This window comes from Callithrix jacchus, chromosome 6, assembly GCF_049354715.1.
Source record: "Callithrix jacchus isolate 240 chromosome 6, calJac240_pri, whole genome shotgun sequence".
Lineage (NCBI taxonomy): Eukaryota > Metazoa > Chordata > Mammalia > Primates > Cebidae > Callithrix > Callithrix jacchus.
Genome location: NC_133507.1, coordinates 153,032,161 through 153,049,849, shown reverse-complemented (window position 1 = coordinate 153,049,849; position 17,689 = coordinate 153,032,161). Strand labels below are relative to the sequence as shown.

The 17,689-nt window shown below is 54.1% G+C and overlaps 1 long non-coding RNA gene across 1 annotated transcript; it reads right to left on the bottom strand.

The window, feature by feature from the left end:
* Nucleotides 1-6,769: 6,769 nt before the first annotated feature.
* LOC144576726 (uncharacterized) lies at nucleotides 6,770-10,830 on the bottom strand. Its single transcript, XR_013519156.1, has 2 exons — nucleotides 7,490-10,830; nucleotides 6,770-7,107 (listed from the first exon to the last, which is right to left on the bottom strand). It is a non-coding gene; the product is annotated as an uncharacterized LOC144576726 (long non-coding RNA).
* Between the last annotated feature and the right edge of the window lie 6,859 nt (nucleotides 10,831-17,689).

Genomic DNA, 17,689 nt, shown 5'->3' with positions numbered 1-17,689 from the left:
CTGGAGGCGGGGACAGGGGACAGAGCAGCGTGTCTGGAGAGGGCTCGGATCCCCGAAAGAGGACTCGGGGGCAGCCAGGGCGCGGGAGGCTGGGGGTGGGGAGGCGGCTCGCTCCTGCTCCACTTGAGCCCTGGAAAAACCCCGGCGCGCAGGGAGAGGCGGGCCGGCTCGCGGGCAGACCGGGGACGGCGGGAACAAAGGCGGCCCGAGGCCGGATGCAGTCATGGAAAAACCCATCGGGGCGCCGGGGTGGGGGCGGCGCGCTCCCGGCAGCCTAGCCGCCCTAGCAGGCCGGCCCGGGCGGGGCTGCTCTCGGCCCCCGCCCCGGAGCGCGCCTCGCCGAGCAGAAAAAAAAATCCCTGGCGGGGAGGGGGCGCTGGTCCCCGGGACCAGGAACCAGAAGCTCCCACGTTTCGGTTGCCGCGCACCGCGTGCTGTCCGCCGCGAGGGGCTGACGGCCCGGGCTGCTACACGCGGGGCACACGCGGCGCTGCACACGGCCACCTGGCTGGCGAGGGGAGGCCGGCACCGCCGGGGCGCGCACAGACGCGGACGCGTGCGCCGACGTGTGTCCGGCTGCCGCTGGCTCCTGCACACACAGAATCACTTGCACGCACGTGCGCCCACACACGCAAGCTGCCCGCAGCTCTCAGGGCAGAGGGAAGGAAACGGTTGGACAGAGGGGGCCGAAATAAGTGTTCGTTAGGGCGGGTCCCGGGGCTAGATACAGAACCTCAAGCTGGGGGCGGGGGGTGGGCTTTGAACAAGCTACAGTTAGGATCGTCCCCCACTTTACAGGTGCAGGGACTGGGCCTCCCGGGCGGACTTGCCCAGGTCCCGCACCAGGGCCAGAATTTCCCTCTGGTGCCGGACGCTGCCGGCCCGAGTCTGATGCTGTAAACCTGGCTGGAACCGGGGAGGCGGCACGACGGGTTTTCCTATAGAGAAGGAAAGTGTTGGCTCAGGTTGGACCCAGTGACTCGAGGCCTTTTCCAGTTCTGACTTTTTATGAAGAAGGAACTGGGCCCAGAGGCCATAAAAGGAGTTGGTAGGAGCTGAGAGAAAACGTTGGTGCCTGTTTTGGCCTCAACCGCAGGCTCTTCCTGGTTCGAATGTCCCATTGTTTATTCGTGCTGCTGCCTGCCATGGAGTGCCGAGGAGCAAAGCCTGACCCCGCGGGGTCTCTGGGGTGGGGAAGGGATGTCAAGCAGGACAGGGCTGCAGTGGGGGCTCCCGGCTCCGCCCAGATGGGGAGGCTGTGGGATGGGTGGCTGATGGGGCTCCCTGGAGAACAATGAAGCAGGTGCCGGGCTTCCAAAAAGTTCAGGTTGTTGAAGGGGCTGCTGGGATTGCTGTTGGAACACAGCGGGGGAATGGGTTGTGATGTTGGCCAAGACTCAGAACAGGATCGGCGGAGGGTGGCCGGGGCGGGGTGGAACCCCGGGAGGCGACAGGGCCAAATGAGCTAGCATTTGCTTGTGGTCCCGTTGGTCACTGACCTTGGAAGCAGACGACCCACCGCTGCCTGTCCCTAGCCTCTTGATCTCACCCAACATCTTTGGGCCTCTAATTCCTCATCTGTAAAGTGGGAACAGGCGCTCCTCCACAGGGCTGGTCTGGGAATTGAAAATGGGTATAACTAGGCTTCCGTCCCGCCTTCCCTTCTCCCTTCCAGTGGGGCAGGGTCGAACTCCCGCCTCCACTCAGCATCTCCCGCGTCTTCGCTACTTTCAGTCTCTATGCCTGTTCTCAGGGACTCCTTCCAAGGCCTGGTTTCTCGCGAGCAGGTTTGGCGGGAGTGGGTAGGCGGGGGCCGGAGGGGGCGGGTCAGTGAGATGGCTGGGGGAGCGGCGCCCCCTGGTGGCCAGTTGCAGGAGAGCCTGGACTGTTCCTGGGGACAAGCCCAGGCTAACCTTGTTACTGCCGGACGGCGTCTGGCAAGTGAGAACCTCCCAAGGGCTGACCATGGGGCTCCACTCAGGGAGGCTTCCCTTCTAACTCACTTTCCCCGTCGTGTAAACAGAGAGAATGCTGGTTCCCCACCGCAGCGTCTCTGCCTTTTCATGGCCCAGCTTCTTTGGCCTCAACAGGCTTCTCGCGGCCGGGAGGAATGGAGGAACCTGGTATTTATACTGTGCCTTACAGTATCCAAAGCCCTTCGACACACATGGCTTGTTCTGAGCTGTGCTGAGGCGCTAGTTGGAGAGAGGGTCGTGGTTCAGAGCCGGGCTCCAGCCCCAGGGGTTCGTTGGAATCCCGCCTCCTCCATCCAGCTGTGTAACCAGGGTGACCTTCAAAACATTGACTAACCAGTAGGACAGGCGTCGGCCAATCAGAACAGACCCTGCCACAAACACCAGGTTTAGCCAAACCCGTGTGTCCTCGCGGAAGAGTCTGGAATACGGCCGCCGCACTGGGCCTCGGTTTCTCCATCTGCAGTATAGGATGGTGACGGTACTAGCTCCACCTCACAGGCAAGGAAGGGATTTGCAAACCAGGGACTGGCCAGAGATAGCATCCCAGGGAGCACCACTCCTCCTGTCTGCCAGAGGTGACATCTCTTAGACTTAGTGACCCAGGGTGGCTGCCACTTTTAAGACTCCCCAACTGAGCCCCCGTGTGACGTGAGCTCACCTCCTGCTCCCTCAGGACCTCCTTGGGAGCAGCCTCACCTGTCCCAAGGTACCCACAAAGCCCTGTGGCTGAAGGTTTCCTCTCTGACTCTGGTCCTGATCCTTCTCCTATGCCTCAGTCTTACCCTCTCTGCTATCCCTTGCAGCCCCCCTCCCCACTAGCCAGACACTTCCCACAGCGAGTCTCCCCCAGAGCCTGCCTGTCCTTGGCCCACTCCTAGAAGCCCAGAGCCATCCTGCCCCTCCCTCCTTCGGCCCCTAGGCCAGCTGCTTCCCCCACAGCCTCTGGCCACCCCGCTTCCCTTGTCCCTGGTGCTCCCACTGGCTTCATCTCCCTAAAACACAGGCTGCTGGCTGGGCTCAGTGGCTCATGCCTGTAATCCCAGCACTTTGGGAGACTGAGGCGGACAAATCACAAGATCGGGAATTCGAGACCATCCCGGCCAACACGGTGAACCCCGTCTCTACTACAAATACAAAACAATTAGCTGGGCATGGTGGTGCACGCCTGTAATCCCAGCTACTAGGGAGGCTGAGGCACGTGCGCCTGTAATCCCAGCTACCAGGGAGGGTTCAATTGCTTGAACCCTGGAGGTGGAGGCTGCAGTAAACTGATCAGGCCACTGCCCTCCAGCCAGGGTCACAGAGTGAGACTCTGTCTCAAAAAAACAAACAAAAGAAACCACACACAGGCCCCAGTACTCCCCATCTCAGAAGCCTTCAGTGCCCCTCTTCGCCCTCCCAATCCAACCCACACTTGAATCATCATCACAGTTACCATTTACTGAGTGCCCCCCACCTTTCCCCTGTGCCAGGCACTCTACTAAGTAAGCGTTTTATGTGTGTTATCTCATTTAATCTCCCCCCCCCAGCTGGCACATCTATTATTATCCCCACTTTGTAGAGGCTCAGAAAGTTAAGTATAATAACTTGCCCAAGGTCGCCCAGCTCGTGGGAGCCAGAGCCAGAGCCAGAGCCAGAGCCAGAGCCAGAATTCAGCCTCACGCCACCTAACTCCCCATTCTTGTCTGGCCATCTAAGGGGCTGCTCCCGAGAGAGCTTTCTCCTTCCTTCCTTCCTTCCTTCCTTCCTTCCTTCCTTCCTTCCTTCCCTTCCCTTCCCTTCCCTTTCCTTCCTTCCTTCCTTCTTTCCTTCCTTCCTTCCTTTGTTTCTTTCTCTTTCTTTCTTCTTCTTTCTTTTTTTTTTTTTTTCTGACATGGAGTCTTGTTCTGTTGCCCAGGCTGGAGTGCAGTGGTGAAATCTTGACTCTGCAACTTCCGCCTCTCAGGTTCAAGTGATTTTCCTGTCTCAGCCTCCCAAGTAGCTGGGATTACAGGCGTCCACCACCACACCCGGCTAATTTTTATATTTTTGGTAGAGACGGGTTTTCGCCATCTGGGCCAGGCTGGTCTCCAACTCCTGACCTCAGGTGATCCACCTGCCTTGGCCTCCCAAAGTGTTGGAATTACAGGTGTAAGCCACTGCGCCTGGCCCTTCCTGCCTTTCTGGGAATCTCCACCTCCTCATTTTGTCGGCCCTTAGGGCTGGCTGCTTCAGACCACTAGCCCTCCAGCCTCACACCTGCCTCCTCCTTCCCAGCCTTGTCTTAGCCTTCTCTTACCCCCAATCAAAATCTTCCTCATCTCAGCTAGGCTTAATAAGGGCTGCCTCTCTTTTAACCCCCGCCCCCTTCCTGCTGCCTATGAGGGGTTTCTCTGAGGTGCTTCAGTTATTCTGCCCTCTAGAAGTGCTTCTTAAACTTTACCATTCATTAGTTTCTTGGGGATCTTGTTAAATTGCAGATTCTGATTTAGTAGGCCTAGGTGGGGCCTAGGATTCTGCATCTCCTACGAGCTCCCAGCTGGTGCCAATGCTGGTCTAAGGACCACATTGTGAGAAGACCAGGAGATCAGGCCTGGCACGGTGGCTCATGCCTGTAATCTCAGCGCTTTGGGAGGTCGAGGGGGTGGGGGGGGAGATCACCTGAGGTCAGGAGTTCGAGACAAGCCTAGCCAACATAGTGAAACCAGCCTCTACTAAAAATACAAAAATTTGCTGGGCGTGGTAGCACACGCCTGTAATCCCAGCTACTCGGGAGGCTGAGGCAGGAGAATCACTTGAACTGGGGAGGTGGAGGTTGTGGTGAGCCGAGATCGTGCCATCCTACTTCAGCCTGGGCAACAAGAGCGAAACTCTTTTTTTTTTTTGAGATGGAGTTTCGCTCTTGTTGCCCAGGCTGGAGTGCAATGGTGTAATCTTGGCTCACTGCAACCTCTGCCTCCTGGCTTCAAGCAATTCTCCTGCCTCAGCCTCCCAAGTAGCTGGGACTACAGGCACGCACCACAATGCCCAGCTAATTTTTGTATTTTTAGTAGAGACAGTGTTTCACCTTGTTGACCAGGATGGTCTCCATCTCTTGACCTCATGATCCACCCGCCTCGGCCTCCCAAAGTGCTGGGATTATAGGCGTGAGCCACTGCGCCCAGCCATAAGAGCGAAACTGTTGTCTCAGAAAAAAAAAATTAGCTGGGCATAGTGGCGGGTGCCTGTAATCCCAGCTACTTGGGAGGCTGAGGCAGGAGAATCTCTTGAACCTGGGAGGTGGAGGTTGCAGTGAGCTGAGATCACGCCACCGCACTAGAGCACTCCAACCTGGGAGGTAGAGCGAGATTCTCTCTCAAAAAAAGAAAAAGAAAAAAAGACCAGAAGATGATAACTAAAACAGAAGCCTCAACTCATCAGATGTTCAAATAATAAATGTTCATTAAACACCTACTCAGAGCATGGAAGTTTGGGGATCCAAACGAGTTCAAGTGCTGGATTCCAGCCCCTAAACAGCAGACAGGATATTCCACAAACGCAGGTTAAAGCTGATGTTGCCGGGTGCGGTGGCACACGCCTATAGTCCCAGCTACTCAGGAGGCTGAGGCTGGAGGATTGCTTGAGTCTGGGAGTTCTGGGCTGTAGTGTGCTATGCTGATCGGGGGCCCACACTAAGTTTGGCATCAATATGGTGACCTCCTGGGAGTGGGGGACTACCAGGTTGCCTAAGGAGGGGTAAACCGGCCCAGGTTGGAAACAGAGCAGGTCAAAACTCCTGTGCTGATCAGTAGTGGGACTGTGCCTGTGAATAGCCACTGTACTCCAGCCTGGGCAACATAGCGAGACCCCATCTGTTAAAAAAAAAACAAAACGCTAATGTTCAGCCTGTGCAATGGTGCGTGCCTGTAGCCCCAGCTACTGGGAGCCTGAGGTGACAGAATCATTTGAACCCAGGAGTTTGAGTACAGCCTGGGCCACATGAGACCCTAGCTCTAAAAACACCTCCAAAACCAAAAAACCTAATGGCCAAAAAAGAAACAAAAACCCCAAACCTAACAGCCATTTTACAGAATGCTTCCAGAAATGCTCACGTGCCAAACAGTAGGTGGTTCATGTAAGGAATTCATTTTCTGTCTGGTGGCCAGTGACGCCTGAAGCGGGTAGAGATTCCACAACTGCCCTGCTTAGAACCACCTGACATTCCCACCTCACTCACAACAAAAGCTAGATTCGTCTTCAAGACCCTGCATCCTCTGGTCCTGCTTGGTCCTGCTTTTTTTTTTTTTTTTTTTTTTTTGACAGTCCCACTCTGTCACCCAGGGGCATGATCTTGGCTCACTGCAAATTCACCTTCCCAGGTTCAAGTGATTCTCATGCAGCAGCCTCCCAAATAGCTGGGACTACAGGCACACATCACCATGCCTGGCTAATTTTGTTGTTGTTGTAGAGACGAAGTTTCACCATGTTGGCCAGGCTGGTCTTGAACTCCTGACTTCAAGTGATCTGCCCTCCTTGGCCTTCCAAAATGCTGGGATTGTAGGCATGAGCCACCGTGCCCGGCCCTGGTCCTACTTCTCACCACATCTCCCATCATCAGCTTCACTCCAGTTTACCTTTCGTTCCCTTGAACCCAACACCTTAATTTCATTCCCACCCAAAAGCTTCGAATTTGCCTGGTTAATGTTTGTCTTTCAACTTGCCTAGCGACTGGCCTCTGATTCAGACATGGTGCCTCAGAGAGACCTTCCTTGACCCAGAGGAAGTTTGGTGTAAAGCAGGTGCCCCCAGCCACAATCAGATTCTCTGCTGTATCATTCCTTTATATGATGTTTAATGTCATTGCATTAAATCTCCCGTTGCTTCTTGCCTGCTCATCTGCAGGACTGAGCTCCATGAGGGCAGGGGTGTCTGCTTCATTTTGCTTTACCGTCAGCACCCAGAACAGCATCTGGCGCATAGGAGGCCTTCACAGAGGATCTGCTGAGTAGATGACTATTACAGGGCATTTGAAGAGGTGGGAGGTGCTCACCGTTGCCCCAGGTAGGGGAGACGCAGCTTCATGGAGGCAGGTCAGCTTTCCTGGGAAGCCAACTCTGAGAGGGAGACTGCCAGGCAGGAGGTTCATCAGGGCGTGTTCCAGGGGTCGGCACCTCTGTGGGAAGGCAGCAGGAGGGGCAGAGGGAGAACTTGGAAGATCCTGCTAACCCCAAGGGGAGCTCCAGAGCAGGGATGGTCTTGTATTATTATGATTTAATTTGAGACAGAGTCTCACTCTGTTGCCCAAGCTGGAGTGCAGTGGTGCAGTCTTGGCTCACTGCAACCTCCGCCTTCCAGGTTCAAGCGTTTCTCCTGCCTCAGCCTCCCGAGTAGCTGGGATTACAGGTATGTGCCATTACGCCCGGCTAATTTTTGTATTTTTAGTAGAGATGGGGTTTCACCATGTTGGCCAGGCTGGTCTTGAACTGCTGACTTCAGGTTATCCACCCCCCCGCCCCCATCCAGACCTGGTCGCTCATCAGGATGACACTGCTTACCAGTAATTGAGTGAACCCATGAAGGGGAGATGTGGGCTTTTGAGAGGCATTCCCTCCAGTCGAGGCCATCTCTGGAGGGATCTGACAGTGGAGGGCCATCTTGTCTGAGGCCAGCAGCCCTGCAGTCCTGTGGGGTATCTGGGCAGCCCAGCGAGCGGCACTGAGACAGAAGGGCAGGATCCAGACAAGCTGGAAGAGAGCTCAGGGTGCACAGGGATCCCCGTAGAGACTAGAAGACGAACATTAACCAGGCAAGTTCAAAGCTCTTGGGTGGGAATGAAATTGAGGTGTTGGGTTCAAGGGAACGAAAGGTAAATGGCCTGATGCCAGGGTAGGGACAAACCCAGGTGGGCCAGGGCAGAAGTTCCCTTCCCTGGCTTCCCAAGGGCAGAGTGAGACAAATCAGGGGCATGACATGGACCTTAGGAGGCTACAAACATGTCCTCGACTTTTGTTCTTCTTTTTCTTTTTTTTTTTCGAGATGGAGCCTCACTCTGTTGCCCAGCCTGGAGTGCAGTGGCACAGTCTCAGCTCACTGCAACCTCCGCCTCCCAATTCAAGCAGTTCTCCTCCTGCCTCAGCCTCCGGAGTAGCTGGGATTATAGACATGTGCCACCATGCCCAGCTAATTTTTTGTATTTTTTAGTAGAGATGGGGTTTCACTATGTTGGGCAGGCTGGTCTTGAACTCCTGACCTTGTGATCTGCCCACCTTGGCCTCCCAAAGTGCTGGGATTACAGGCATGAGCCGCCATGCCTGGCTGACTTTCATTCTTATAAATTGTTTTAATGTTGATCAGTGTCAGATTCTCATCTCTCGGCTGCTACATTTAACTTTAGGTAGATGCCCCTGCTACATTTTCTTCAAGAGCAAGTATTCTTCAGCTGAAAATAGGCAGGCAAACTTCCAGTGCTGGCAGCATTGAGCATTTCTGGAAGCGTTTCCAGAAGTGTTCTGTGGTCTTTGATGGGAAAGTACTGGGCACCACCCTGATGTCTAGCGGACCTCTCTCAGGATGCCCTGGATGTCCAGCAGCGTCCAGTGGGCGGGCCAGAGAGATCCCAGGAACTGGCCAGCAGGTGGACCCAGAATGAGGGAAGAGGTGGCTGGTGCCTGGGAAGGAGGCTGGCTTGGTGGCTTGGTGTCCTGGACTTGCCGTCCTGGCCAGCTTCATGAGCCTATGACCTGTGCAGTCACATAGGTCTCATCCTTAGTTTGATGGTCTGCTGATATTGTCTTGAAATCCATAATTTTCCTTTTTTAAGACAGAGTCTTTTTTTTTGTTTCTTTAGAGATGGGGTTTCACCATGTTGGCCAGGCTGGTCTCAGATTCCTGACCTTAGGTGATCCACCCACCTTGGCCTCCCAAAGTGCTATGATTACAGGCATGAGCCACCATGCCTGGCCCTTAAGACAGAGTCTTACTCTGTTGCCCAGGCTAGAGTGCATTGGCACAATCGTGGCTCACTGCAACCTCTGCCTTCTGGGTTAAAGCAATTCTCCTGCCTCAGCCTCCCAAGTAGCTGGTATTACAGGCACGCACCACCACATTTGGCTAATTTTTGTATTTTTAGTAGAGGCTGGATTTCACATGTTGGCCAGGTCTTGCTTGAACTCCTGCCCTCAGATGATCAACCCACCTCCACCTCCCAAAGTGCTGGGATTACAGGTGTGAACCACCAGGCTCAGCCTCTGTTGCCCAGGTTGGAGTGCAGTGGCACGATCTTGACTCACTGCAACTTCTGCCTCCTGGGTTCCAGCAATTCTCCTTGCCTCAGCCTCCCAAATAGCTGGGATTACAGGTACCAGCCACTATGCCTGGCTGATTTTTCTGTTTTCAGTAGAGACAGGATTTTGACATGTTTGCCAGGCTGGTCTCGAACTCCAGGACTCAAGTAATCATCCAGCCTTGGCCTCCCAAAGTGCTGGGATTACAGATGTGAGACACCGTGCCCGGCCTCTTCATAATTTTTTAACAAAGGGCTTCAAATTTTCAATTTGCATTGGGCTCCACAAATTATGTTGGTGGGCCTGCTCAGCAGCTCTGGTTCCTGGGCCCAGGAATGGTTTCTGAGGGATTATCTGGGAGAGACTGGGGAACCTCGGTGGGATGTGGGCTTGGGTGGATACTTGCACGGGCCCTGCAGTCCCTGAGCATCAGTGTCCTTGTGCATGAAACACGGATCATGGTGCCTGCTCCACCCAGAGAGGAGAGGACATAGATCTGAGGCCTTTCCAACTGCAGTGGCGCTCTGGTGGTGGACAGTCTGCAGATCCCTGTTCTGGAAGCCAGGCTGGAACCACCCTTTCAGAGATGGCAGACGCCTCCCACACTCAGAGCCCCCAGTCAGGCTGTCAGAAGGCAGTCGTTGACTGTTGAGAGATGCTGCTGTTTACAGGGATGGGCTGACGCCTCTCTTGGCCAGACGGACAAAGCCTGCCCTGGCTCCTGGGCAGGTAGTGGGTTTGGATGTCAGTGCTTGGCCTGTTGGGCTGGGGGAGGTGGTGGCTCCCTGGAGACAGATCGTGAAGGGCCTGGATGTCACCCTGTAGTGACAGGATGCCACTGGGGGAGAAGCCTGGGAGAGGCCTGGGTAGGTAGCATCACTGGGTCTGAGACTCAGTCACAGCGCCCCAGGTCTTAAGTCACTGCCACCAGCAGGCCTGGGCCAGCTCTCAGGCCCAAATTTAGGTCCCCGCTTTATCTTTGCACACCTGATAGTCCTTCTGCTCCTGTTGCATCTTGTTCCTCTTCCACCCCAGGCTAGAACTTTATCCTCTCTTCCCTGTGGCTGATGCCGCCTCAGTTTATCCATGTATTGTCACTTTCACTCGTGCATTCACCCTCAGTGGGCAGGGCTGTGACCTGTTTCCCACACTGTCCGTCCATGGTTTTAGAACAAGCGGCCATGCATTTTATTCTAGCACTGCGGCCCAGGGCGCAGGTGTCCAGGCGCCTGGTGTCAGGGGTTCTGAGTGCTGGAGGGGCCTGGCAGCTCCCAAGGGTCTGCGTTTTTCCTCGGTCCCATGAGAAGGCCGTGCTGAGGGCCCACTGAGGGCGGCGCTATGGGCCGGGCTGCTGCACACAGAGGCCCCTTTCTTCAGTGAGTTTACTCTGGAGCACTTTTATAAACAGGACAAAGCCTGCGGGACCAGGGGCCTCCCAGGCAGGAGTGGGGAGAAGGCCGGGCGTCCTCCTGTAGGGTGCGGCCCCGCCCCGCCCCGCCCGGGCCGAGGCCTCCGGGGGCTGAAAGGGCCTCTGTGTCCCGGCCCCCGCCTGCCCTGGGCCCAGAGCGCATTTCCTCAGCTGCGCCAGACCCTGGAAGCTCCGCAGCTCCTCTGGGGACAGACACAAATAGTTCCCGGCCCAGCTGCCGGGCCAGTTGCCTTGGGAACCAAACTCAATTGTCTGACGTCACCGGGCCGTCGCGTAGCAACCGGCTCAGCCTCTCCCTCCCCGCCCAGGCACTGAGATCACGGTCGCCATGGAGACAGCGGGGCAGGGCCGGCAGGGCAGGGCTGGGCTGGGGGATGGGGCTGGGGGTGCTCGCCCGGCCTCGCAGGTCCAGCCGGCCCCCCGCGCCCTTGGTCCCGCCTCGGAGCCCCAGCTCCGGCTCCGGCCCCAACCCGGTAGCTGCTCTTTCCTCGCGGAAGCGGCGCTGCCTGGCCCGCGGCAGCGCAGACGCCCTGCCTTGCCCTCGGGTTGGCCAGGCCGCCGGTGGCCGGAGAAAGCCTCTTTGTGGCCTGAATGCGCCCCGCAGCCAGCCGGGATTTCTCTCGCAGAGAGAGGCCTTTGTTCGCCTCACCCCATCTGACTGCCCCGTGCTCTGTTCCAGCCTCATTTGCTCCCCAAGCCCCAACCTGGGTTCCTGCTCTGGCAACAAGGAGCAGGTGGCCGCCCTGGGCGTTTTTGCGCCCCTCCCTCTAATCACCCAGGAACTCTCTGAGCTTGGCCACCTGCCCTGGGGGAGGAGACGCGGGGTCTGCGCCCTCCACTCTGCTTCATCCCTTGCCGCCCTCCCCACGCCTGTGGCCCCCCTGGCGTTTGTGCTGTGTGACATCCCTCTGCTTCACCGCTGCCTGAGGTTGGGGGCAGTCAGGCCAGCCCAGGCCACCCTTGGGTGAGGGCATTGGGGCCGGAGAGGTCTGCACTGACCACCTCCAAGTTTCTGGCATGGGCCCTGTTCATAGGCTGTTCCCACCGCAGCAGAATATAAAGTGCTGAAGCCAGAACCCAGACTGGGACACAAGGCCCAGAACCTGCGCAAGTGCCACCGGCACGGGCCACCATGCCACTGCCCTGCTGTGCCTCGACTTTACCCATCTGCCGCTGGGGTAATCCTAACCATCTCTTACTGGACTCTTACAAGGACTCTGCGTGCCTTGTTCAAGTTCAGTGTGGTCAGACCATTGGTGGGAGGTGTTTTTCCTCCCCAAAGACTGTATTTTGAAACGTACTAATAAAATACAGGAGGTGAGTAGCCAAAGTAGAATTTTAGGTGAATTCTATTTCCTTATTGGTTGACATTGAATATTCAGAGATGCAAAAGAATTTATTTTTATTTTCATTATTTATTTTTTGAGACAGAGTCTCGCTTTGTCGCCCAGGCTAGAGTGCAGTGGCCTCAATCTTGGCTCACTGCAACCTCTGCCTCCTGGGTTCAAGCAATTCTCCTGCCTCAGCCTCCAGAGGCACGTGCCACTATGCCCAGCTAATTTTTTGTATTTTTAGTAGAGACAGGGTTTCACCGTGTTAGCCAGGATGGTCTCAATCTCCTGACCTCGTGATCCGCCCACCTTGGCCTCCCAAAGTGCTGGGATTACAGGTGTGAGCCACTGAGCCTGGTGCAAAGGAATATTTTTTAATCCATGGGGTTGGGGGATGAGTATTGAAAGATCTGAGTGCCGTGGCTCTTGCCAAAGTGCGTGGTTAAAGGAAGGTTCTGGTTGTGTGCAGGGTGTTCACAGGCAAACTTGTGTGTTGTGGGTGGGCATGCCCCAGGGCCCAGAGCCCAGCTGTGGGTTCTGTGTGGCCTTAGGCAAAAATCAGACCCCATCTGGTTTCCTGGCCTATTTTTGTGGGAAAGGCAACTCTTATCTTTTGGGGAAACTTCAGATATAGGAGGGACAGGGCTTAGGACAGTGACCCCTACAGTGGGGACTTAGGGGAGCCTTAGGACAGGCTGCTTTGGGTCTCTCCTTCCCCCTCTGGGAGCAGCCTGCTTTGAGAGGATCCAGGCTGGGCCAACCAGGGTCCCACCCCCTAGGATGAATCAGATTCAACAGGGGAAACTGAGGCTTTTCCTCTTTGGTCTTTCAAGGACCAACCTGTGGGCCTGGAGCCTCCAGGGCCCATGGTCCCAGCAAGGAGCAGAAGGCTGGCGGAGAGACAGAAACTCCATGGCAGGTGGAGGACACAAATGATGGGGACAGAGTCTTGGGAGCACTGAGTTCCTGTTCCCAGCATCCCCACAGCCAGTCTCACCTTAGCCCTTCCTGACCTAGCCCATTAATCCGGTTTGTGCCTAAGCTACTACATGCTGGGTTCCTGTCACTTTCAATTAAGAGGCTCCTCACCAGTACACAGATCATGTAGAAAATCCCAGTAAAAGAAAACTGGCATTTGTCACATGCCCATTGTTTTTTTTTTTTTTTTTTTTTTTTGAGACAGTCTCGCTCTGTCACCAGGCTGGAGTGCAGGGGTGCAACCTTGGCTTACCACAACTTCTGCCTCCCAGGTTCAAGTGATTCTGTTGCCTCATCCTCCCAAGTAGCTGGGATTACAGGGGCGAGCTACCATGCCCAGCAAATTTTTTAATTTTTATTTTTCTGAGATGGAGTTTCTCTCTTGTCACCCAGGCTGGAGTGCAATGGCGCAATCTCAGCTCACCACAACCTCCGCCTCTTGGGTTCAAGTAATTCTCCTGTCTCAGCCTCCTGAGTAGCTGGGATTACAGGCATGCACCACCATGCCCAGCTAATTTTGTATTTTTAGTAGAGATGGGGTTTCTCCATGTTGGTCAGGCTAGTCTCAAGCTTCCAGCCTCAGGTGGTCCACACACCTCAGCCTTCTGAAGTGCTGGGATTACAGGCATGAGCCAAGGCACCTGGCTGAATTTTTGTATTTTTAGTAGAGATGGATTTTCACCATGTTGGCCAGGATGGTCTGGATCTCCTGACCTCTTGATCAGCCCTCCTTACCCTCCCAAAGTGCTGGGATTACAGGCATGAGCCTTACCTGGCCATATGCCCGTTGTTAAATGCTGTTTTTGAAAAATATGCATTATTGCCAGGCATGGTGGCTCACGTCTGTAATCCCAGCACTTTGGGAGGCTGAGGCAGGGGGATCACCTGAGGTCAGGAGTTCAAGTCCAGCCTGGCCAACCTGGTGAAACCCCATTTCTACAAAAATCCAAATATTAGCCGCGTATGACGGCCAGTGCCTGTGATCTCAGCTACTTGGGAGGCTGAGGTGAGAGAATTGCTTGAACCTGGGAGATGAAGGTTGCAGTGAGCTGAGATGGCACCACTGTACTCCAGCTTGGGCAGCAGTGTGAGACTCCATCTCAAAAAAATAAAATAAAATAAAAAAGCATTATTGACCACAGCATCTCTGTGAGGCAAATGGAAGACCCATTTTGCAGATGAGGAAACTGAGGTTTGGAGACAGTAAGGGCCACAGTGTCCAGTTGTGCAGGATTCCACAGGGTGGGCCAACCTGCTTCTAGGCACAGGGTCAGGGGACCTTGCCTGTCCTGAGACCCCCCTCAGCCAGACTCCACCCATGGAGACCTGTATTCTGTGGCTGGGCCCTTCCTGGAGGGCTCTGTACCTTCTGTGGTCTGAGTCTTGGAGCACTGTTATATTGATGTGCTGTTCAACTCTGGCAGTCACTGCAGTTGGAGGGTCTGTGCCCCTCAGTCCTTGTGCCCTTTTTGTCCCCTTTCTTTAACAAATTAAAAAAATAGGGCCGTGTGCGGTGGCTCATGCCTGTAATCCCAGCACTTTGGGAGGCCAAGGTGAGTGGATCACGAGGTTAAGAGATCGAGACCATCCTGGTCAACATGGTGAAACCCCGTCTCTACTAAAAATACAAAAAATTAGCTGGGCATGGTGGCGCGTGCCCGTAATCCCAGCTACTCAGGAGGCTGAGGCGGGAGAATTGTTTGAACCCAGGAGGCGGAGGTTGCGGTGAGCCGAGATGGCGCCATTGCACTCCAGCCTGGGTAACAAGAGTGAAAACTCCGTCTCAAAAAAAAAAATTAAAAAAATATACTTTTCTTTTTATTATTATTTTGAGGTAGGGTCTCACTCTGTCACCCAGGCTGGAGTGCAGTTACGTGATCATTGCTCCCTTGGCCACTTGCCCTAGCCTCAACCTCCTGGGTTTAAGTGATCCTCCTGCCTCAGCCTCTTGAGTAGCTAGGATTACAGGCATGTGCTACCACACCTGGCTATTTTTTAAAATTTTGTAGAGAAGTAGAGATGGGGTCTTGCTATGTTGCCCTGGCTGGTCTTGAACTCCAGGGTTCAAGTGACCTTCCCATCTTGGCCTCTCAAAGTGCTGGGATTGCAGGTTGAGCCACCGCACCGTTGGGCCCCCCTGATGTGGGCTGGTGGTGCCTTCCCTCCAGCAGAGGGCACAGTCTGTGTTCTTTGGGACTCTGGAAGCTCAAGATCAAGTCGGTCTAGGACAGAGGGCTACCTCTTAGCTTGGGCTGGTCTTTCATTTAAATAGTTAAGTATGTACTTAAGTACTTAATTTACCTCTACACTTTATCACATCCACCTTGAGGGACTGTCCTATGTGTGATCACTTTATCACCTTATTTTGGAGACACTCTTCCCTGACAGAAGCTATACCTCACCCAGCCAGACCTATAACCTGGATTACAGTCGCATAGGAATTTCAACCAATTAGCCGCAGGCCCAGAGACTACACAGAAATATCATCCGACATTCCTGCCAGCAGAGGTGTGTTGACAAAAATCAAAAACATATATATTGTGCTTACAAAGCAAGTACAAACACTAATGAAGATTTGGTTCCTTTACCATTCTCAAAAGTTACCTGAAATTTTTAGCTTTTTTTTTTTTTTTTTTTTTTGAGGCAGAGTCTCACTCTGTTGCCCAGGCTGGAGTGTGGTGGTGCGATCTTGGCTCACTGCAACCTCCACCTCCCAGGTTCAATTGATTCTCCTGCCTCAGCCTCCTGAGTAGCTGGGATTAGGTGCACACCACCACACCCAACTAATTGTTTTGTATTTTTAGTAGAGACGGGGTTTCACCATGTTGGCCAGGCTGGTCTCGAACTCCTGAGCTTGTGATTTGCCCGCCTAAATCTCCCAAAGTGCTGGGATTACAGGCATGAGCCACTGCACCCAGCCAAATTTTTAACTTTAAAACAAGAGACACATTCTTTAAAAAATTTTTTTTTAATCTTTAAAGTTTTCTATGTTTTGAATCCCCCTCGCTGCAACACATCTCAGGTGGGAGAAATTAGCAGCCTGTGGTGATACATTAGCTTCCCCAGAATGCAGGCCCTGAGCCACGGGTTGGTGCATGGAATGTTTATTGGGATCACACCCTGTGAGGAGGAGCAGAATGAAGCTGGAGTGTGAGAGGGAGAGGTTGAGCCGGTAGTGCAGGTTCAATAACAGCCCCAGCCAGCCCCACGGGAGCTCTGGAGCTGCGGTTATCCCAAGCTGGGTAGGTCAGGATGATCAGGCCTCAGACCCTGCACAGATCAGTGTGGGGATTGGGCCTGGGACCTCATGACCTTGGGTGAGGTGCTCTCTGCAGGAGCTGAGGCTGAAGGCTATCCAACGTCAGTGCTCCCAGCGGCTGGGGGAACAAGGCCTTCTTTGAGGGGGTTAGGACAGTCCAACCTTGGGGTGTAGGCCGGGGAGGCCGGGTGTCCCTTCTGATGTCTGCCAGGACTTGTTGGTGGCCTCCCCTTAGCCATCTCCTGGTGGGCTCGGTTGTTAGGACATGGTCCCTGCCCTGCTGGCTCTTGGTAAAGCCTCCGTGTCTATTGGCCAGTGCAGACCTCAGCTTACTTGGCCAATATCTCCTGGCAGAACACACCAGAGAGATGGCTGTTGATCCTAGAGAAATGCTGATTGTTGGCTGGGCAAGGTGGCAAACACCTGTAATCCCAGCACTTTGGGAGGCTGAGGCGGGTGGATCACAAGGTCAAGAGATCAAGACCAGCCTGGCCAACGTGGTGAAACCCGTCTCTACTAAAAATACAAAAATTAGCTGGGCATGGTGGTGCACACCGGTAGTCCCAGCTACTCAGGAGGCTGAGGCAGGAGAATCACTTGAACCCAGGAGGGTGGAGTTTTCAGTGAGCCAAGATCATGCCATTGCATTCCAGCCTGGGCAACAAGAGTGAAACTCCGTACCCCCCCCAAAAAAAAATATATATATACGTATATATACGTATACGGTGCTCCCCCTTATTCAGTTTTCATCCATTGAACCCAGGGGACCACATGGGGCCTTTATAGGGGAGGAAAAAGTATATCCTACTCTCTTAGGTTCAGTAGCTGGGCCTGCAAAATAATTGGACAAATGACAGATTAACAGGAGAAAAAGGCCAGGAGTGATGGCTCACACCTGTAATCCCAGCACTTTGGGAGGCCAAGGCAGGTGGATCACTTGAGGTCAGGAGTTCAAGACCAGTCTGGCCGACGTGGTGAAGCTCTGTCTCTACTAAAAATACAAAAATTAGCCAGGTATAGTGGTGCACGCCTGTAATCCGAGCTGCTTGGGAGGCTGAGGCAGGGGACTTGCTTGAATTTGGAAGGTTGATTTTGAATTTGAATTTGAGGTTGCAGTGAGCCGAGATCGTGCCACTGCACTCCAGCCTGGGCAAGAGAGCAAGACACTGTCTCAAAAAACAACAAAACTGGAGAAGGGCATAAACATTTTATTTGATGTTAAAAGTTTTGCTTTTTTTGTTTTTCAGATTGGGTGGACCCCTATACCAGAATAGGTTTCGGGTGACTCTCTAATGTTAAAAGTGTTACCTGGCATGGTGGGGGGGGGCTGCATGGAAGAGAAACCCCACAAAGCAGGCCTGGTGGCTTTATACCCTTCTAACAAAAGACGATACATTTGTAGAGAAGTGACAAGGCAAAGGGAAGTGGCTCCTGGACTTTTTAGGGGTAGCAGGCTGTGGGAAGGTAAATGAGGG